Below are 22,932 nucleotides of genomic sequence, written 5' to 3' on the forward strand. Positions count from 1 at the left end.
GAGCTCACCGCACCAAAACTGCTGGAGAAGACGACTCCTTCAAAGAGGAGCAGACTCCTATGGGGACGTTCCCGGAGGGCGATGCGTCTCGCAGCGTGCTCTCTGCTGCTGTCCTGGGAAGAAGGGATGGGGCGTTCAATCCTTCGTCAGAGATGATTTCAGTCCGTTTAAATTAATGAACTGGAGCAATTTTGGCAACAGACCTGCATCTATATAGTACATTTCAAACAGGAATTTAAAACCGGCTTCAGATAAGCTAAACAACTGCACCAGGAAGGACATTTTAACCATCAGTAGTTATGGGACAATACGGAGGTAATTTATTTAGCCATAAATCTCAGCCATCGGATTTAATTAGAACACAGAACAGCAAACTTTGCAAAGCCCAGCTTGCTTCCATTATCTTAAAACGCTGATACTCTTGAAGAGCAGTAGTTTCTCTGTCAGTTAGTCACAGCTGTGCTCCGGAAAACTGAGAAGTGAAGTACAACACTGTGTGTAAGTCTTGGCACAGACACACAGACACACACACACACACACACACACACACACACACAGACACACAGACACACACACACACACACAGACACACACACACACACAAATATAGCTCGGGTGCCTAAGACTTCTGCACAGGACCGAACTTGCCAACGTGGAGCGGAGAGCCAGTTTGTAAATCTGCCGGGAGAAAAGGATGCTGGAGATTGGCGAGGGTGGGGGCGCCAGGGGAGGGGTGTGGGACAGGTGGCGGAGAGGCAGTGCCAGGGGCGGAGGGTGGCGTGGGTGAAGACACACCCAGCCCCGAGACACCAGGTTCACTTGATTCCAAGCAATTGGTTTATTGATCATTACAGAATGTCCTCCTGGTGCTTCCCGCTCCTTCCCCTCTCCCTTCCCCTTTTCCCAATTGTGATTCCCCTTCCCACTCTCAGTCCACAATAGAGACCCATATCAGAATCAGGTTTATCATCACTCACATCTCTTTCACATCAGACGGTTGAAGAAGTTTGGTTGAGTCCCCAGATCCTAAGAACTTTCTACAGGGGCACAATTGAGAGCATCCTGACTGGCTGCATCACTGCCTGGTACGGGAACTGTACCTCCCTCAATCGCAGGACCCTGCAGAGAGTGGTGTGGACAGCCCAGCGCATCTATAGATGTGAACTTCCCACGATTCAGGACATTTACAAAGACAGGCGTGTAAAAAAGGGCCCGAAGGATCATTGGGGACCCGAGTCACCCCAACCACAAACTGTTCCAGCTGCTACCATCCGGGAAACGGTACCGCAGCATAAAAGCCAGGACCAACAGGCTCCGGGACAGCTTCTTCCACCGGGCCATCAGACTGATTAACTCACGCTGATACAATTGTATTTCTATGTTATATGTCCTGTTGGACGTACTGCTTATTATAAATTACTATAAATTGCACATTGCACATTTAGATGGAGATGTAACGTAGAGATTTTTACAGCTCATGTGTATGAAGGATGTAAGTAATAAAGTCAATTCAATTCTTTATTTTTGCATCGGCAGAACAGTGCAATACACAAAATTACTACAGTACTGTGCAGAAGTCTGTGCACTCAAGCTATATACATATATGTGCTTAAGACCTTTGCACAAGACTGTATTTCTGCATATGAGGGAAGATAGTGGAATAAATATTCAAGCTAGTATGCAGGCCATTAAAACTGATTACCCAAAAGAAGTTATTTGGAGGGATTACAGTAAGCCGGGCCTGATGAAGGTGCTTGGCCGGAAAAGTTGACTGTTTAACTCCTCTCCATAGATGCTGCCTGGCCTGCTGAGCTCCCCCAGCTTTTACAGAGGCGTTTCAGAGCACGCCAAGGCCCTCCATGTTGGCAAAGCATCAATTGAGAGGGATACTTTATAAATCTGACAAGGAAGAATGCTGAGAATAGTCCAATTGTCCCCTTGAGGCTGGTCCTCTGTTCCCTACGATCAATAACATTCAATGAGAGTGTTTTTGATATGTCGCCGTGGAGACGGAGCGTGGAGAACATTCTCTCTGGCTGCGTCACCGTCTGGTATGACTGGGGGGTGGTGGAGGTCCTCGCCACAGAAGTGAAATAAGCTGCAGAGAGTTGTAAACTCAGTCAGCTCCCTCATGGGCACCGGCCTCCGTGGTGTCCAGGACATCTTCACGGAGCGATGCCTCAGAAAGGCGGCGTCCATCATTAAGGACCCCCACCACCCAGGACATGCCCTCTTATCATTGCTACCACCGGGACTGAGGTACAGAAGCCTGAAGGCACACACTCAATGATTCAGGAACAGCTTCTTCCCCTCTGCCATCCGATGTCTGAATGGACATTGAACCCATGAACACTACCTCACTACTTTTTTATTTCTATTTTTGCACTACTTACTTAATTTAACTATTTTATATTTATATGTACACTTAGTGTCATTCAGGGTGTTGGCACGTGGACAAGTGGTTAAGGCGTCGGTCTAGTGATCTGAAGGTCGCTGGTTCGAGCCTCAGCTGAGGCAGCGTGTTGTGTCCTTGAGCAAGGCACTTAACCACACATTGCTCTGCGACGACACCGGTGCCAAACTATATCGGTCCTAGTGCCCTTCCCTTGGACAACATTGGTGTCGTGGAGAGGGGAGACTTGCAGCATGGGCAACTGCCGGTCTTCCATACAACCTTGCCCAGGCCTGCACCCTGGAAACCTTCCAAGGAGCAAACCCATGGTCTCACGAGTCTAACGGATGCCTATATATAAAGTGTAATTCACATTTTTCTCTCTATTATTATGTATTGCTGCCACAAAGACAACATATTTCACGGCATGTGCTGGTGACATTAAACCTGGTTTTGATTCTGACTTCCCTCTATTCCCAGAAAGCTCAAACCGATGCCCGCATACTTTCATTCCCTCAATTTACAAATTCAGTCGATCTTACCTCTGTCAGGGGCAGTGGTAGAGGCAGATACATTATGAACACTAAGGAGAGTCTTAGATTGGCACATAGACGAAAGAAGATGCAGAGGGCTATGGGGGAGGGAAGGGTTAGATTGATCTTGGAGTAGGTTAAAAGGTCAGCATAACATTGAAGACCATAAGATAAAGGAGCAAAAGTAGGCCATTTGGCCCATCGAGTCTGCTCTGCCATTCAATCATGGGCAGATCCAATTCTTCCAGTCATCCCCACTCCCCTGCCTTCTCCCCATACCCTTTGATGCCCTGGCTAATCAAGAACCTATCTATCTCTGCCTTAAATGCACCCAGTGACTTGGCTTCCACAGCCGCTCGTGGCAATAAATTCCGCAGATTTACCACCCTCTGACTAAAGTAACCTCTCCGCATCTCTGTTCTAAATGGACGTCCTTCAAACCTGAAGTTGTGCCCTCTTGTCCTAGACTCCCCTACCATGGGAAATAACTTTGCCATATCTAATCTGTTCAGGCCTCTTAATATTCAGAATGTTTCTATGAGATCCCCCCTCAATCTCCTGAACTCCAGGAAATACAGTCCAAGAGCTGCCAGACGTTCCTCATACGGTAACCCTTTCATTCCCGGAATCATTCTCATGAATTTCCTCTGAACCCTCTCCAATGTCAGTATATGCTTTCTAAAATAAGGAGTCCAAAACTGCACACAATACTCCACGTGTGGTCTCACGAGTGCATTATAGAGCCTCAACATCACATCCCTGCTCTTATATTCTATACTTCTAGAAATGAATGCCAACATTGCATTCGCCTTCTTCACCACCATTGTGGGCTGAAGGGCCTGTACTGTGCCATTCTATGTTCTGTCTTGTCCGCTGGGAGAGACAAACTTTCACAAGGCAATGAATAAATAAACCTCTCATTAGATGAGCATTATTGTGAGCAGTTTTGGGCCCCTTATCTAAGAAAGGATGTGCTGACATTGCAGAGGGTTTGAAGGAGGTTCACGAAAATGATTCCAGGATTGAAAGGCATGTCATACGAGGAGCATTTGATGGCTCTGGGCCTGTACTCACTGGAATTCAGAAGAATGAGAGGAATCTCATTGAAACCTATCAAATGTTGTAAGTCCTTGATAGAGTGGATGTGGAGTGGAGGTTTCCTATGGTGGGAGAGTCTAAGACCAGAGGGCACAGCCTCAGAATAGAGGGGCGTCCTTTTAGAATGGGGATGAGGAGGAATTTCTTTAGCCAGAGAGTGGTAAATCTGTGGAAGTTGTTGCCACAGGTGGCTGTGAAGGCCAAGTCTTTATGTATATTTAAGGCAGAGGCTGATAGTTTCTTGATTGGTCAGGGCATGAAGGGACACGGGGAGAAGGCAGGAGATTGGGCTGAGAGGGAAAGTGGAGCAGACTCGATGGGCCAAATGGCCTAATTCTGCTCCTATACCTTACGGTTTAACAATAAATGTCATCCTTAGATAAACAAATTATTGAAGGGATAGAAAGAGTTAGAACCTGTGCCCGCTGGCAAGAGCTTGATGGTCAGGGACACCGATGTAAAAGTTTGGGAAACTTAACATTTTTTTGTAGCCACAGTAATAGAACATTACACTACATTACAGGCCCTTCTGCCCACAATGTTGTACCGACCTGTCAGGACTTGTCTGCGGAGCGGGAGGCCGCGGAATGAGTTGGAGACCGCTCCTGGTGGACCTTACGCGCCAGTTTTAAAAAGGGAGTGGGGCCTGGTCAGGATTTGCCCAAAGAGCGGGATATTGCTTGGGTTAATAGCGACTAGGGGCGATCGGCAAGGGGTTTGAGCAGAGCGGCTATTGCGGGAGCGGGCCAGTGTTAGGGTGGTGAGGCCTTGGCGCAACAGGTGCAGGCTAGAACTTAAGTTTGAGAAGTTGGAGGCATAACAAGTGTAGGCAGGATGGAGGTTCACGCAGTTGCATTGTCCTCTTGTGAGATGTGGGGTTTCAGGGTACCTAAATCCCCCCTGCTGACTACATCTGCAGGAAGTGCTCCCATATTCAGCAGCTGACTGGCAGGGTCTAGATCTTGAGCTGGATGTATAGATGAGTCTTTTACTGAGCTGGTCACGCCCAGAGCGCAGGCTTCAGGTTATAGACGGGTGACCACCAGGAGAGGTAAGAGGAGTCAGTGCAAGATTCCCTGTGGTCATTCCCCTCAGAAGCAAGTATACCCCTTCGGATACTGACCTATCGGGGCACAACAGCCACCCCTGAGGCTCAGCAGGGAGGGGTAAAGTCAGGCAGAGCGGTAGTGATAGGAGACTCATTAGTTTTCTAGAAATAGAAAACGCATGTAACGAGGGCAAAGTTACAATAGTCATGAGGGATTTCCAAAATCAGGTTGGTGCTGGATCCCAAGAGAGGGAATTTGTAGCATGCCTGCAAGATACCTTTTTAGAGTAGCATGTGGTTGAGCCCACTAGGGAAAAGGCAATTCTGGATTGGGTGTTGTGTAATGAGCCATATTTGTTGAGGGAGCTTAAGGTAAGAGAGTGAACATAATATAATAGAATTCACACTGCAGTTTGAGAGGGAGAAGATAAAGTCGGATGTACAGCACTGTGCAAAAAATCTTAGGCACCCTAGCTCTATATATATGAAACACTTTTACATAATACTGTATCAGTATTACAGCGGAGTGAAGGGAATTACAGAGACATGAAAGAGGAACTGGCTAAAGTTGATTGGAAGGGAACACAAGCAAGGATGATGGCAAAACAGCAATTGTGAGCGTTTCTGGGAGAAATTCGGAAGGCACAAGATAGATACACCCTGAAGAAGAAGAGGCTTTCTGAAGGGAGGATGAGGCAACAATGTGTCACAAGGGATGCCAAGGACAGCATTAGATTTAGATTAGATTATGAAGACACGTAGTCCTCTTTTATTGTCATTTAGTAATACATGCATTAAGAAATGATATATTATTTCCTCCGTTGTGATATCACAAAACACAGGACAGACCAAGACTGAAAAAACTAACAAAACCACATAATTATAACATATAGTTACAAACAGTGCAACGATACCATAATTTGATGAAGAAGTCCATGAGCACAGTAAAGTTCAAAGTTTCTCAAATGTCCCACATCTCACGCAGACGGGAGAAGGAAGAAAAACTCTCCCTGCCATGCCGACCACAATCAGACTCTGAGTCATCCGAAAACTTTAACATTAAAGCAAGAGAGAAGGTGCATGATAGAGTAAGAATCAGTGGGAAGTTAGAGGATTGGGAAGCTTTTAAAAACCAACCGAAGGCAACTGAAAAAAAAATGAGAGGAAATATGAAGGTGAACTAGCTAATAATATCAAAGGGGATACCAGAAGGTTTTTCAGATACAAAGACAGTAAAAGAGAGGCAGAAGTGGATTTGGACTGCTGGAAAATTATGCTGTAGAGGTAGTAACGGGGCTCAAAGAAATACAGACAAACTTCACTGTGGAAGACACTAAGCCAGCTATCCGAGAGTGCTGGGGGCAGAAGTGAGTGTCATTGCTATTTTCTAAGGAGAAGGTGCTTGGAAAGTTAAAAAGTTTGTACATAGTTAAGTCACCTGGATCAGATAAAAAACACCTTGGGGTTCTGGAGGAGGTAGATGAAGAGATTCTGGAGACCTTTCAAGAATCACGAGATTCTGGAATGGTTTGGAGGACTGGAACGTTAGCAAATGTCACTCCACTCTTTAAGAAGAGGGGAAGGCAGAAGAAAGGAAATTATAGACCAGTTAGCCTGACTTGAGTGGTTGGGAAGACTTTGGGGTCCATTATTAAGGAAGAGGATTTCAGGGTAGTTGGAGGAACATGATAAAATAGGTCAAAGTCAGCGTGACTAACAATGCCCATAGTATTATAGGAAGGATACTAACATGGAAAGAGGATTGGCTGATTGGCTGGAGGCAAAGATGCAGAATAAAGGGGGCCTACTCTGATTGGCTGACAGTGACGCAGGGGTCAGTATTGGGACTGCTGTTTTACATGTTATATGTCAATGACTTGGTTGACTGAATTGATGGCTTTGTGGCCAAGTTTGCAGATGATACAAGGATAAGTGGAGGAGCAGGTAGTGTTGATGAAGCAGGATGTCATCGGAAGGACTTGGACCGATTGGGAGAATGGACAAAGAAGTGGCAAATGGAATATAGTGTACGGAGGTGTATGGCCGTGCATTTGGTAGAATGAATAAAATTATAGAGTCACAGAGTCATACAGCACAGGAACAGGCTCTTTGGCCTAGCTGATCCATGCTGAAACTGCCTACTCCCATCGACTTGCACCGGGAGCACAGGCCTCCATAACCCTATCATCCATGTACGTATCCAACCTTCTCTTAAATGTTGAAATCGAGCTCGCATGCACCACTTGTGCTGGCAGCTCGTTCCACACCTTCACGGCCCTCTGAGTGAAGAAGTTTCCCCTCGCATTCCCCTTAAACTTTTCACCTTTCATCTTTAACCCATGACCTCTGGTTATAGTCCCTTCCAACATCAATGGAAAAAGCCTGCTTGCATCTACCCCTATCTGTACCCCTCATAATTCCACATACCTCTGTCAAATCTCCTCTCAATTTTCTATGTTCTAAAGAATACGGTCCTAGCCTGTTCAATCTTTTCTTATAACTCAGGTCCTCCAGTAGCCTTGCACGACATGTGGTGTTAGATTGAGAGCAGAATATCCCCTTACACAAAGCCAGACGCAATTCCCAATCCCAACCAATACTGACAGAATGCGTTTCAAAAGAGTCAATTTATGATCCAAGTATACGACCTGAGATTCGTCTTCCTCACAGACAGCCACAAAACAAAGAAACACCATGGAACCCGTTCAAAGAAAAACATCAACCAACCACCCCTCCATGTGAAAAGAAAAACAATACTCGCCAAAGGCGAGGAATCCTGTGGCGTGTAACCCGCCTCCTGACTCCCCAGAGCCTGTCCACCATCTGCAAGGCTCAGGTCAGGAGTGTAATGGAATACTCGCCACTCGCCTGGGTGAGTGAAGCTCCATCAACACTCGAGAAGCTCGACACCATCCAGTACCAGGCAGCCCCCTCGATTGGTACCCCTTCCACACGCATCCAATCCCCCCACCATCGACGAGCAGTTACAGCAGTGTGTACTATCTACAAGATGCACTGCAACAACACACCAACGTTCCTAAGGCAGCACCTTCCAGACCCACGACCACCACCATCTAGAAGGACGAGAACAGCAGATACCTGGGAACACCACCACTTGGAAATCCCCCTCCAGGTCACTCACCATCCTGACTCAGAAACATACTTATACTTTATACTTTATATTTCATTGTCGCCAAACAATTGATACTAGAACGTACAATCATCACAGCAATATTTGATTCTGCGCATCCCTCTCCCTGGATTACAATTCAATAGTAAATATTAAAAATTTAAATTATAAATCATAAATAGAAAATAGAAAAGTGGAAAGTCAGGTAGTGCAAAAAAACCGAGAGGCAGGTCCGGATATTTGGAGGGTACGGCACAGATCTGGGTCAGGATCCGTCCAGCAGTCTTATCACAGTTGGAAAGAAGCTGTTCCCAAATCTGGCCGTACAAGTCTTCAAGCTCCTGAGCCTTCTCCCGGAGGGAAGAGGGACAAAAAGTGTGTTGGCTGGGTGGGTCGTGTCCTTGATTATCCCGGCAGCACTGCTCCGACAGCGTGCGGTGTAAAGTGAGCCCAAGGATGGAAGATTGGTTTGTGTGATGTGCTGCGCCGTGTCACGATCTTCTGCAGCTTCTTTCGGTCTTGGACAGGACAACTTCCATACCAGGTTGTGATGCACCCTAGAAGAATGCTTTCTACGGTGCATCTATAAAAATTAGTGAGGGTTTTAGGGGACAGGCCAAATTTCTTTAGTTTTCTCAGGAAGTAAAGGTGCTGGTGGGTCTTCTTGGCAGTGGACTCTGTTTGGTTGGACCAAGTCAGGTCATTTGTGATATTGACCCCGAGGAACTTAAAGCTTTTGACCTGTTCCACTTGCGTGCCACCGATGTAAATTGGGTCGTGCGGTCCGCTACTCCTTCTGAAGTCAACAACCAATTCCTTCGTCTTGCTGACATTGAGGGATAGGTTATTGTCTTCGCACCATGCCACCAGGTTCTTGATTTCCTCTCTGTACTCAAACTCATCATTACCCGAGATATATCTCGCCATTCCTTCATTGTTGCTGGGTCAAAATCATGGAATAACAGCACTGTGGGTGTACCTACACCTCAGGGACTGCAGCGGGTCATCACTCACCTTCTCAAGGGCAACTAGGGATGGGCAATAAATGCCGGCTTAGCTGATGGCACACACGTCCCGTAAATGAATACATTTTTTAAAAATACATGCAAACAGCAACAGACTATAATGAATGAGAAAACACAGAGCATAAAACAGAAAATTGACAGAGTCCAGGCATATTCAGTTCAGCTCTGTGTTCACCGCCCTGATTCAAGATTGCCCAAAATAGCAACAAACAAAAAGGAGCGGCCAGAAACCAGAAACACATCATAACGTGAACCACAGAGTCCAATCCACAAACCGTGTCGATTAAACCTTGCCAGAGACCCAGGACTCCAGCACCATCGTCTGATGGCATCGAGGCAGAGAGAGACCTTCCTTCAGGAGCAGCGAGTCAAAGGGAGCGAGAGGGAGAGAGAGAGAGAGACCGTCACACGCAGATGCCTTCCTCCGACAGCAGCGAGTGAGAGGCTGGTAGATGGCGCTGAACGCCCGCTCGCCCTCCGCACTCGCCTCGATGACTTCAATCTCCCTTGGTACTTTAACTGGCGAGATTGGCAAGAAATGGGGTCAGTCGTGGGGTCTGCGCCCCCACCTCCGTGCTTCTTGGCACGCTTCACGGAACACCCGCGGAGGAAGCAAGGCGCAAGATCGCTCAACTGGCCCGAAAACACACCATCAAAATGTAGGCCACAGGATCCAGAACCACACTTGGAAGCAAAAGAAGTGAAAGAAGTAGTTTCGTGAACCATCTGAAAGACGTCGCCCTTGGCCATGTTGTTTGCTGGCTCCATCTTCAACTCCTGTTGTCCATGAAATGATCAGGAGGAGAAATAGTCAAGATCAAGGTCAAAGTTCAAAGTAAATTTATGTACTATTGAAGTACATATATGTCACTATATAGAACCCTGAGATTTCTTACTCCAGGACCTTGGGCAACATTGCTTGGGGCCACCAGGTTTGACATTAAAAAAAAATAATTATAGCGGAGTTGCATATTCCTTTGCAGTCAAGATCTCTAATTTGTCCAAAGCCTTTTGACTGAATTTCCATTAGATCAACAACCTGATTTGGTAGAGGCAAGCAAATTTATGAGGGGTATAGATAGGGTAAATGAAAGCAGGCTTTTTCCACTGAGGTTGAGCGAGACTGTAACTGGAGGTCTTGGGTTAAGGGTGAATGGTCAAATATTCAAGAGGAACATGAGGGGGAACAACTTCTCTTAGATGGTGGTGAGAGTGTGGAACGAGCTGCCAGTAGAAGTGGAGGATGTGGGCTCAATTTCAACATTTAAGAGAAATTTGGATAGGTACATGGATAAGAGGGGTATGGAGGGCTATGGTCCCAGTGCAAGTCGACGGGGGTAGGCAGTTTAAAGGGCTTGGCACAGACTAGATGGCCTGAAGGGCCTGTTGCTGTGCTGCAGCATTCTATGACTGATTTTTTTTGTGTGTGTGGCTGTATTTTACAAGTGCTCACTATCTTGTAGATGCTATGTGTGCTTTATGCTGTGTATGACTGTTGGTATTGTGTTTTGTACCTTGACCACAGAGTAACACTGTCTCATCTGGCTGTATTCATGGGTGTTCACGTACAGTTGGATGACCATTAAACTTGAATTGAATTGAAATCTTCCGGCAGTAATGAAAACTCAGGCATGAATAATTCAGCTGGAAGTGTGGAAAGGGATTTTTCTTTTGGTGTATTCATTGAGAGCATTTAGTAGGTAGTGAGAACTTAAGAAACTGCATAAGCATAAGTGTTTGCTGCGAAGTGTGAAGACAAAGAAACAAAGGAAATAGCTCACTGTTATCCATTTCTGTCACACAGGGCAGATAGTATCTGTCTGAACCATTTTAGAATTATTAAAAACTGGCATGCTGAATTAATCTCTCGCCTTTCCAGACAGATTAAATGTCAGCGGCGTTTCGTCCTGCCCTCGCAAAGAAACGCCGCGTGCTAGCGGTGTCTAACCAGTGGAGAGCCACAGAGGTCGGTTATGGATTCCCTGCTGTGCGCTTTAATAGAAACATAGAAACATAGAAAATAGGTGCAGGAGTAGGCCATTCGGCCCTTCGAGCCTGCACCGCCATTTATTATGATCATGGCTGATCATCCAACTCAGAACCCCGCCCCAGCCTTCCCTCCATACCCCCTGACCCCTGTAGCCACAAGGGCCATATCTAACTCCCTCTTAAATATAGCCAATGAACTGGCCTCAACAGTTTCCTGTGGCAGAGAATTCCACAGATTCACCACTCTCTGTGTGAAGAAGTTTTTCCTAATCTCGGTCCTAAAAGGCTTCCCCTCTATCCTCAAACTGTGACCCCTCGTTCTGGACTTCCCCAACATCGGGAACAATCTTCCTGCATCTAGCCTGTCCAATCCCTTTAGGATCTTATACGTTTCAATCAGATCCCTTCTAAATTCCAACGAGTACAAGCCCAATTCATCCAGTCTTTCTTCATATGAAAGTCCCGCCATCCCAGGAATCAATCTGGTGAACCTTCCTTGTACTCCCTCTATGGCAAAGATGTCTTTCCTCAGATTAGGGGACCAAAACTGCACAGAATACTCCAGGTGTGGTCTCACCAAGGTTTTGTACAACTGCAGTAGTACGTCCCTGCTCCTGTACTCGAATCCTCTCGCTATAAATGCCAGCATACCATTCGCCTTTTTCACCGCCTGCTGTACCTGCATGCCCACTTTCAATGACTGGTGTATAATGACACCCAGGTCTCGTTGCACCTCCCCTTTTCCTAATCGGCCATTATAATGCACAGTGGAATTCAAAATGGGATCAAGGTCAACGGGGAAAGCAGGCAAAGGGACTGGCAGATGAAATTCAGCTTGGACGAGGACAAAGCAATGCACTCTCTAGTCCAGAACACGCACTGTGAACGGCAGAGCCCCGGACAGGGGGCGTCCGGAAGGAAAGTGGTGGCACAGAGAGGCGTGGCAATGGTGACATTTACAGGGTATTCCTGCCCCTTGACGGCCAAGGCAATGAGTTACATTCCTAGACAACGATCCGCAGTGCGATTTCCTGTAACGTGTCCAGTGATGACAACGGGACGCATAAAATTGCCAGATTCAAGTGGGTGCAGCGCCTGTTGGTGAAAACTAAGGTGTTTCTGGAAAAATACAGAAGCAACCCTACCACAATTGTGTGTTCTGAACCATCTACAAAGTGAATAAAAAGCACCCAAATACTAATCCCTCCAACCTACACCATGTCCACATCCCTCCATCCTCCTCACCTCCATGTGCCTATCCAACTGTCTCTTAAGAGCCTCTAATGTATTTGCCTCCAGTACCATACCAGGCAGAACATTCCAGGCATTCACCATTCTCTGAGTAAAAAACTTACCCCTCACACCTACCCCCTCTCACCTTCAATGCATGCCCTCTGGTATTAGGGCAGATCCCTGGGGAACAGATACTTTCTGTCCACTCTATCTATGTGGGAGGAGAAGATGGCAGCACGCCGCGTGTGCGCAGCTCTCAGGTGAAAAATGATATCGTATCTGTTAAATAGGGGCCGAGGACAATTTCTGATTTGATGGAGAATGGACGTGAAACCACAGAGGAACATCTGGAGAAATTTCTGAAACGCCCGTCCGCTGCTGTCGGGAATGCGTGGTCAGGAATCTTTCGGAGGGTAGGCCTCAAAATCCCCGGCCTTGCCTGCTTTTGGCGACCGAGAAAGAGGTCGAATCACTCGGACAGAGATGGCGCTCAGTACTCGGTGTCGGAGAGCTGATCAGAGCTCGAAGTTTTTGGATGACTCAGAGTCTGATTGTGGTCGGCATGGCAGGGAGAGTTTTTCTTCCTTCTCCCGTCTGCGTGAGACGTGGGACATTTGAGAGACTTTGAACTTTACTGTGTTCACAGACTTCTTCATCAAGTTATGGTATTGTTGCACTGTTGTAACTATATATATAATTATGTGGTTTTGTCAGTTTTTTCAGTCTTGGTTTGTCCTGTGTTTTTGTGATATCACACTGGACAAAATAATGTATCATTTCTTAATGCATGCATTACAAAATGACAATAAAAGGGGACTACGTGTCTTCATAATCATAACCTTGTAAACCGCTACCAGCTCTCCCCTCAGTCTCTGTCGCTCCAGAGAAAACAACCCAAGTTTATCCAGCCTCTCGTGGTAGCACACGCTCTCTAAACCAGGCAGCATCCTGGTGAACCCCTTCTGCATCCTCTCCAAAGCCTCAACATCCTTCCTGTAATGGGGCAATCAGAACTGTGTGCAATTGTTCAACTCATTTATATATATATATATATATATAAATCATTGTTTGATTAATTTTATAAATATGTGCGTGTGTATGTGCATATGTATAGAAACACACATATTGGTCAATTTTTATATATGTATATATTTATTTATTTTTTATACATAGGTGAATATAGAAAAGTGGAAGTACAGTATAGGAAAGTTACTCTGCAAGGATAATAACCATTCTATACCTCAATCCAACAATAGGCATGGTCTTTCCAAGGGCAGAGGATTTGAAAATTAGAGGGACCCTGTTTTAATGGGCGAGGGTTGAAAGATCAGCACGATGCTTCACAGTACCCGCCATCGGGGTTCGATTCCCGTCGCTGCCTGTGAGGGGTTTGTACGTTCTCCCCGTGACCATGGGCTCCATGTCCATTCAGAAATCGGATGGCTGAGGGGAAGCTGTTCCTGAATCGTTGAGTGTGTGCCTTCAAAGCTCCTGTACCTCCTTCCTGATGGTAGCAATGAGAAGAGGGCATGCCCTGGGTGACGGGTGTCCTTAATGATGGACGCCGCCTTTTTGAGGCGTCTGCTCCTTTTGGACGACCTGGATACGACAGAGGCCAGTGCCCATGATGGGGCTGACTAATTTTACCACTCTCTGCAGCTTATTTTGATCCTGTGCTGCAGGCCCTCATAACTGGTCATTGTAAATTGTCCCGTGGTTAGGCTAGGACTAAATCGGGAGACTGCCTGGCAGCGAGGCCCAAAGGACCAGAAGGGCCTACTCCGCACTGCAGCTCAATAAGTAAATTTGAGGCTGTATAACTTAAAGAATTGAAAGTATTGATACACGATAGGCAATTGTTAATTCACAACGAGAAACACTGATGAAGAGTTCTCATTTTCTGAGTCTCCCGACGACAAAGTGTCAGAAGAGCTGGGCAATCCAGATGCTCCTGCGCAGGCCAAACTCACCCTTGGCGCACCGCCCTACACATGCACGTGCCGCGGACTGCGTTCGCGTTCGGTTCGCCACTCCGCGAGGTTTTCCCCGTCTCGCCACTGAACTGAGGCCGCGGCCCGCAATTCCCAGGCTCCCGGGCCGGCCGCAGCAACGAACTGGCCTCGTGTCCATGGACTCACCCTCCTGAACTTTAGTTTGGCTTTGCACCACCTGCTCTCACACAATGCGTTTTTGACGGTCTTCTTTAATGGGTTCTACTGGGACTCTTTGTTTTGTGGCTGCCTGTAAGAAGGCAAATTTCAGGGCTGTACGTAAAATTCAAAGTAAATTTCATTATCAGTGTACTGAGATGCATTTTCCTGCGGGCATACTCAACAAACCTATAGAATAGTAACTGTAAACAGGATCAGTGAAAGATCAACCACAGTGCAGAAGACAACAAACTCTACAAATGCAAATATCAGTAATAAGCAATAAATAACGAGAGCATGAGATAAAGAGTCCTTAAAGTGAGATCATTGGTTGTGGGGACATCTCAATAGATGAGTGTAGTTATTCCCTTCTGTTTGAGAGCCTGGTGGTTGAGGGGTAGTAACTGTTCCTGAACCTGGTGGTGCGAGTCCTGAGGCTCCTGTACCTTCTGCAGCGAGGAAAGAGTGTGGCCTGGGTGGTGGGAAATCGCTGATGATGGATTCCGCTTTCCTGCGACAGCGTTTCCCTGTGCAGGCCGGTGTAGTTACTTCGAACTTTGAGTCAAACCCTTACTCCTTGGTGGCTTAACTGTACAGAATGGGGTGGGGGGGGGGGAGCAGCTGAGTGTCACAGTTTGTTTCAAGGCCCCTCCATTGGGGAGGGGATAGTCCTCACACTCGATATACCATGTTGGCTGAGGCTGCCGTGGCAAAGGGGGTCACAGCAGGGTGAAAGGAACCGAACTCTCTTGGTTGAAGGTGACACAATGATCAGGTAATTTTGTATTAAACAATAAATTAAAAGTGAAAGCGTTTTCTCTTAAAGAGGAGGATTCTGTGTCGACTGGGGAGGACGGAAGATGCTTTTCTGTTAGTGACCCACCCAGAGAAATGCATGGACATTGTACGGAGATTGGAAGGTGGTACGTTACGAGTCAGAGGTGAGCAGCGGGCAGGGAAACAAAGATAACGTTTTTCACTAACCCGCTTGCTGGTTCCACTGCAAGTTTCTTGGTTTCATTAAGAGGGCAGGAGATGAATATTGAAAATAGTTCTCAAAGCCTGCCTCTCTGATCCAGACGGAAACCAGCAAAGGTAAGGGAATTATTCCAGCCGTCCCCATCCTCCTCTTCAGTCCACATTCAACCCCTCCCCTCTTTCCCTCCTTCACCTGCTCCCACCCTCCCCTCTTCTCCCCATTCCTCCCCTCTTCTCCTTCCCTTCCTTTCTCCTCCCTCCCCTCTCCCCCATCCCTCTTCTCTCCCCTCCCATCCCTTCCCCCTTCCGTCCTCCACCATCCCCTCACCCCATCCCTCTTCTTCCACCCTCCTCCCCTTTTCTCCCCCTCTCCCCTACTTCCTCTCTCCTCCCTCCCTTCATTCACCTCCCCTCTGCCCCAACCCTCTTCTCTTCCCTCATCCATCTCCCCGTCCCTCTTCTCCCTCCCTTCCTTCCCCTTCCCCAACCCTTCTCCCCATTCCTCTTCTCCCTCCCTCTGCCCCAACCCTCTTCTCTTCCCTCATCCATCTCCCCATCCCTCTCCTCCCTTCCTTCCTTCCCGTACCCACCCTTCTCCCCATTCCTCTTCTCCTTCCCTTCCCCTCCCCATTCCTCTTCTCCCTCCCTCTGCCCCCTTTTCTCCCCCTCCTTCTCCTCTCCGATTCACCCCTCTTCCTCTCCTCCCACTCTTCTCCCTTCCCCCTCCCACCTCACCTCCCCTCCTCTTCTCCATCCCTCCCTCCAATCCCCTTTCTCTCTTCTCCCACCTCTCTCTCGCCCTCTACTCCCTTCTCCCTCGCTACCCCCTCCCCTCCTCCCTGCCCCTTCCCCCTTACTCACTCCCCAGTCCCCTTCCTCCCCTCTCCCCAGTCAGATCTCATTTACCTGCCTCTCTCCTGTCAAGAGGAACCATCGTTAACATCAGAGACGCAAAGTCCACTGACGTGGAACACAGCATTTTAAACAAAACTCTTCAGAACTGACAGATCAAAGGAGCCATTGTCTGAGGAAAAGGCCAGGCTGGAGCTGGAAGTCCTCCATTAACATCTCTCTTTAACGTACGGGCCCTGCTCCGTGGGCAGGAGAGCCCTTGAGGGATCGGCGGAGAGCGACAACAGCAGCCTGATAGGCAGGTGCACCAGGACACGTTTTACCCAAGAGATTAACAGCTTTTTAGCGAAGCTGTGAGGTTTCAGTCTCCCTCATTTAACCCAAAACATTACTTTAATGAACCAGGTGTTGAGCACATCGTTCACAGACCATGGAGTCGTTTGAGATCACCAGCATAGGTTGTGAGCGTTGTTAACCTTGCAGCAGCATGATGCGACGATAGAGCCAAAATGTGTGAATTACACTAAGTCTATATTAGTTACATCAAATAAGTAGAGCAAAATTATATGTTATAATTATGTTGTTTTGTTAGTTTTTCAGTCTTGGTCTGTCCTGTGTTTTGTGATAGAACCATAGAACCATAGAAACTACAGCACAGAAACAGGCCTTTTGGCCTTTCTTGGCTGTGCCGAACCATTTTCTGCCTAGTCCCACTGACCTGCACACGGACCATATCCCTCCATACACCTCCCATCCATGTATCTATCCAATTTATTCTTAAATGTTAAAAAAGAACCCGCATTTACCACCTCGTCTGGCAGCTCATTCCACACTCCCGCCACTCTCTGTGTGAAGAAGCCCCCCCTTTAAACTTTTCCCCCCTCACCCTTACCCCATGTCCTCTGGTTTTTTTCTCCCCTTGCCTCAGTGGAAAAAGCCTGCTTGCATTCACTCTATCTATACCCATCATAATTTTCTATACCTTTATCAAATCTCCCCTCATTCTTCTACGCTCCAGGGAATAAAGTCCTAACCTATTCAATCTTTCTCTGTAACTGAGTTTCTCAAGTCCCGGCAACAACCTTGTAAACCTTCTCTGCACTCTTTCAACCTTATTTATATCCTTCCTGTAATTTGGTGACCAAAACTGAACACAATACTCCAGATTCGGCCTCACCAATGCCTTATACAACCTCATCATAACATTCCAGCTCTTATACTCAATACTTCGATTAATAAAGGCCAATGTATCAAAAGCCCTCTTTACGACCCTATCTACCTGTGACGCCACTTTTAGGGAATTTTGTATCTGTGTTCCCAGATCCCTCTGATATCACACCGGAGGAAATATTGTATCGTTTCTTAATGCGTCCATTACTAAATGACAATAAAAGAGGACTGTGTGTCTTCATAATCTAAAAAAAAAGAGACATAAAAAAGTAGTGAGGTGGTGTCCATGGGTTCAAATATCCATTTAGAAATCAGAGGGCAGGATCACAATCAGGTTTATTATCACCGGCATGTGCCGTGAAGTGTGTTAACTTAGCAGCAGCAGTTCAATGCAACGCATAATATAGAAGAGAAAAAATAATGAATAAAATAAAAATATTAATAAGTAAATCAATTACAGTATACTTATATTGAATAGATTAAAAATCATGCAAAAAACAGAAATAGTATATATTATAAAAGGGAGGTAGTGTTCAATGTCCATTTAGGAATCGGGTGGCAGAGGGGAAGAAGCTTTCCTGAATCGTTGAGTGTGTGCCTTCAGGCTCCTGTACCTCCTCCCTGATGGTAGCAATGAGAAGAGGGCATGTCCTGGGCGATGGGGGTCCTTAATGATGGACGCCGCCTTTCTGAGGCATCGCTCCTTGAAGATGTCCTGGATACTACGGAGGCTGGTGCCCATGACGGAGCTGACTAATTTTACAACTCTCTGCATCTTACTTTGATCCTGTGCGGTAGACCCCACCCCCATACCAGACAGTGATGCAGCCAGCCAGAATGCTCTCCACGGTGCATCTGTAGAAATATGCGAGTGTTTTTGGAGATATTCCAAATCTTCTCAAACTCTTCCACACACACCAGCGTGCTGGGTTCAATATTTTTTTCTCTCTTACAGATCTCAGTGCCGCGTATGCGCCAGCCAAGAGGTTGGGCAACCTTTTACTCAAACAGTTCAAAGGTTCAAAGATTCAGTTAATATCACAGTATGTACACAGAATACAACTCTGGGATTCATCTTCTCCAGATAGCCATGAAGCAAAGAAGACCATGGAGGTCATTCAGAGAGAAACAGCCACCCCTGCACAAAAAAGAGAATGGTAACATGATCATCAACTGCGCCCCCGGCACAAAATACTATAACAACATTGGCCCCTAGACGCCCCCCTCCCCCACACACAAAAAATGAGAAAGAACAGGCGAACAATGACACGGCACACAATGATGATGTCACAAGACACGGCACATAATGAAGATGTATATGTCGTCATGTACATCCCTGAAGTTTGTTTTCTTGCGGGCATACTTAATAAATCCAATTATCACAACAGAATCAATGTTGATTGGTTGGCATCAGTCTGTCTCGAAGGACAATGGATGATCATTATCATCCCAAGCTTGGTTGGAAGGCGTGGAGATCCTGAGATGCCCAGTCGTCAAGATCCCCCTCTCGGCCTCACCGGTGTAGTCCAAAGGAAAGTTTATGAAGCGATACGTCTGTCACCAGCTCGGCTGCAGGAGCTGCCGGAAGGATGTTCAGTGACGTCCGGCTGCCTCAGGGGCTCCACTCCAGATTTGCTGTCTGGGTTTTATTCCCGTAGCCTTCGTCTCTCCCGAGGCTGCCCGCAAGGCAGTGGGGCTATTTACCCATCACTGGGGATCTGGTTCACGGGCACCAGGGCGTGTCCACACGCCGGTGGGCCTGCGTGCTACGTGTGCAGGGGCCGGACCTCCTCCCCGTCCTCTGTAGTTCAGCCCGAGTCCGAGAGGAGTTCAGTTTCTGTGTGTCGCCATGCGAGGAGGCACGACGTGAGGCTTGCTGTAGGAGAGGCTGTGTACTGGCAGGGAGAGACTGACACATTCAGCTCTCCTGTTCCCGAGACTGCTCGCCAGTGGTGGGAGCCGGGAGTGAGAACGACAGGCACGACCCACTACACGACCACACTAGACACATCACAACAACCATTTTGACAGCTGACGTAAGACTGCATCGATAGGGCGGGCAATCAGTGTGCAAACACAATGGAACTGTAGATACAAAGAGAAAGAGAAAATAAACAAACAAACAAGCAGTAAACATGGAGAACGTGAGATGAAGAGTCCTTGAAAGTGAGTCCATAGGTTGTGGGAACATTTCAGTGATGGGGCAAGTGGTTATCTCCTTTGGTTCAGGAGCCTGATGGTTAACTGTTCCTGAACCTGGTGGTGCGAGTCCTGAGGCTCCTGTACCTCTTTCCTGATGGAGCAGGACCTGGGTGGTGGGGGTCCCTGATGATGGATGCTGCCTTCCTGCAATAATGCTCTTGTGTAGATATGCTCAATAGTGGGGAGTTCTTTACCTGTGATGGACTGGGCCGTATCCCCAACTCTTTGTAGGATTTTCAGTTTCACTTTATCCCGTGACCTCAAGCGCTCGTCCCACCCAACCATAGTGGGAAAAGCCTGCTTGCATTTACCCTGTCTATACCCCTCACAATTCAAGATCCAGGTACTGTACACTTATTATCAAAGAATGTATACAGCTTTGAGATTCGCTCGCTCGCAGGTAGCCACAAAGCAAGGAACCCGAAAGAAGCCAATTAGAGAAAAAAAAGAATAAAAATAAAAATAAAAGACCAACCCTCAATGCCCAGGAAACAAAAAAAACAAATCATGCAAACAACTGAAGTGAACAACAGCAATTCGAACCAAAATGGAGTCCTCAGATCCAAACCTCAGAGCAGTCCGGAGTAGGCCCAAAGCCTTGCTTATCAGTTCATCATATTTGCGGGCACGGAGCACAGCAGCCGGGGCAGTCTTCGCAGCCTCTGCGCCATGGGAATAACCATTGCAGAGAAAGAGCAAAATTGGCTCTCGTTCTGACTGATACCCTACCTTTCAGTCTAACTGGGCCACCGTTTAAATTGAACAGAGAGCGAAAGGGTCCAGAGCCCTGGAGAGAGGAGTGAACATCACGGACAGCAAGCGGAATTGGCCCTCGCCTCCAATCTGGGCTGGCGCTTAAATTGTCTAATCAGCGGAGCCAGGCACCGCTGCTACGAAAGGCCCCAGGCCTACACCACGCTGCCCGGCAACTTGCTCCGGGCCTAGATTTTGTCGCCCAGCTCGAAGCCGCTCTCAGGCTCTTCAAAATCAGTTTGGAACCCAGAGCGATCCAACTTCACACCCGGGTCAGTTCAATGAGCACCGGGTGTTCCCCGTCTGGGCCCCGACTTCTCCTCTCGGTGCCCAGAGAGATCCAACCTCGCGCCCTAGGCCAGCTGTACAGACGTCGGAACTCCATCTGCAACGATTCACCTCCCGAACTCGCCTCTCGCCATAACTTAACACCTTTTTACCTCAGAATGGGTATTTTGTCCGCCTCTATCAAATCCAAACCCCCCCCCCAACCCCCAGTGTTCTATGCTCCGGAGAATAAAGTCCAAACCTGAGACCACTTCTGAACGGCATCCATTTACAGGTGAATAACCTTCGAGTGGTCACCCATCTTTTTCTTCTGCAACCTATTGTGGTTCGGAATGTGCTGTCTGGATGGATGAAGGGAGTGGTTTCATAAAGCAAAGAACATAGAACAGGACAGCTCAGGAACAGGCCATTCGGCCCACAATGTAGTGCTGTACCAGCTAAAAATCAAAAACACCCAAACACTAATCCCTCCTACCTACACCATGTCCACATCCCTCCATCTTCCTCACATCCACGTGCCTATACAAACGTCTCTTAGAAGCCTCTAATGTATTTTCCTCTACCAGCATACCAGGATTCCAGGCTGAGTTAAAAACTTACCCCTTTGAACCTACCCCCTCTCACCTTCAATGCACGCCCCCTGGTATTAGGCATTTCAACCCTGGGAAACAGATACTCTTTGTCCACTCTATCTGTGCCTCTCATAATCTTGTAAACCTCTATCAGATCTCCCCTCGGCCTCCGGCGCCCCAGAGAAAACGCCCCAAGTTTGTCTAGAACTGTTTGCAATCCTCCAGATGTGGTCTAACCGGAGTTTTATAAAGATACAACATAACCTCCTAACATTTGAACTCAGTGCCCCGACCAATAAAAGCAAGCATTCCATAGTCACAGTCATAGTCATACTTTATTGATCCCGAGGGAAATTGGTTTTTGTTACAGTTGCACCATAAATAATTAAATAGTAATAAAACCATAAATAATTAAATAGTAATATGTAATTTATGCCAGGAAATAAGTCCAGGACCAGCCTATTGGCTCAGGGTGTCTGACCCTCCAAGGGAGGAGTTGTAAAGTTTGATGGCCACAGGCAGGAATGACTCCCTATGACGCTCTGTGCTGCATCTCGGTGGAATGAGTCTCTGGCTGAATGTACTCCTGTGCCCAACCAGTACATTATGTAGTGGATGGGAGACATTGTCCAAGATGGCATGCAACTTGGACAGCATCCTCTTTTCAGACACCACCGTCAGAGAGTCCAGTTCCATCCCCACAACATCACTGGCCTTACGAATGAGTTTGTTGGTTCTGTTGGTGTCTGCTACCCTCAGCCTGCTGCCCCAGCACACAACAGCAAAGATGATCGCACTGGCCACCACATAAGCTTTCTTAATCACCTCACCAACCTGAGTCGGAGCTATGAACTTGGACCTCAAAACCTCTCTGCTCAGCAACACTGTTAAGGATGTTGCCCCTAACAGTGCACTGTCTCCTTGCATTTGCCCTGCCGAGGTGCATTAGGAATGCTCACAAAGGAATTGGAGAGGCAGGGGAAGGGGAGGTGTTTCATGGGCAAAGTGGGGTGGTGGGTTGAGTGCCACCAAAATCAACGCCACCCTTCAGTGCCATATTTGTTTCTGCATTATCAGTCTTTGCAGAGTTCCCTCGGCAAGTGGCCAAGTGGTTAAGGCGTTCGTCTAGTTACCTCAAGGTCGCTAGTTCGAGCCTCAGCTGTGGCAGCGTGTTTGTGCCCTTGAGCAAGGCACTTAACCACACATTGCTCTAGTGTCTGTGTGAGGAGTGGCGCCCCACACAGACTTCCAATCTGTGCCTTGTAAGGCATGAAAATGCCCGACACAGGCTTCTCATTGTCTGAGTCGACGTTCCCTCCCCTCCCTCCTCGGCAGTTGGACAGCCGCCTTCCTAAATCCCAACACCAGCAACACCACCTCACCTAGTTCAGGTCCCGGCCTTGGACGCTGTCTGTGCGGAGTCTGCTCGTTCTCCCAGTGACCACATGGAATTTCTCTGGGCGCTCTGGTTCCCTCTCAAAGCTGGTACCCAAGACCTGGTTCAGTCCTAACCTTGGGC

This window comes from Mobula hypostoma, chromosome 30 (assembly GCF_963921235.1).
Source record: "Mobula hypostoma chromosome 30, sMobHyp1.1, whole genome shotgun sequence".
Classification (NCBI taxonomy): Eukaryota; Metazoa; Chordata; class Chondrichthyes; order Myliobatiformes; family Myliobatidae; genus Mobula; species Mobula hypostoma.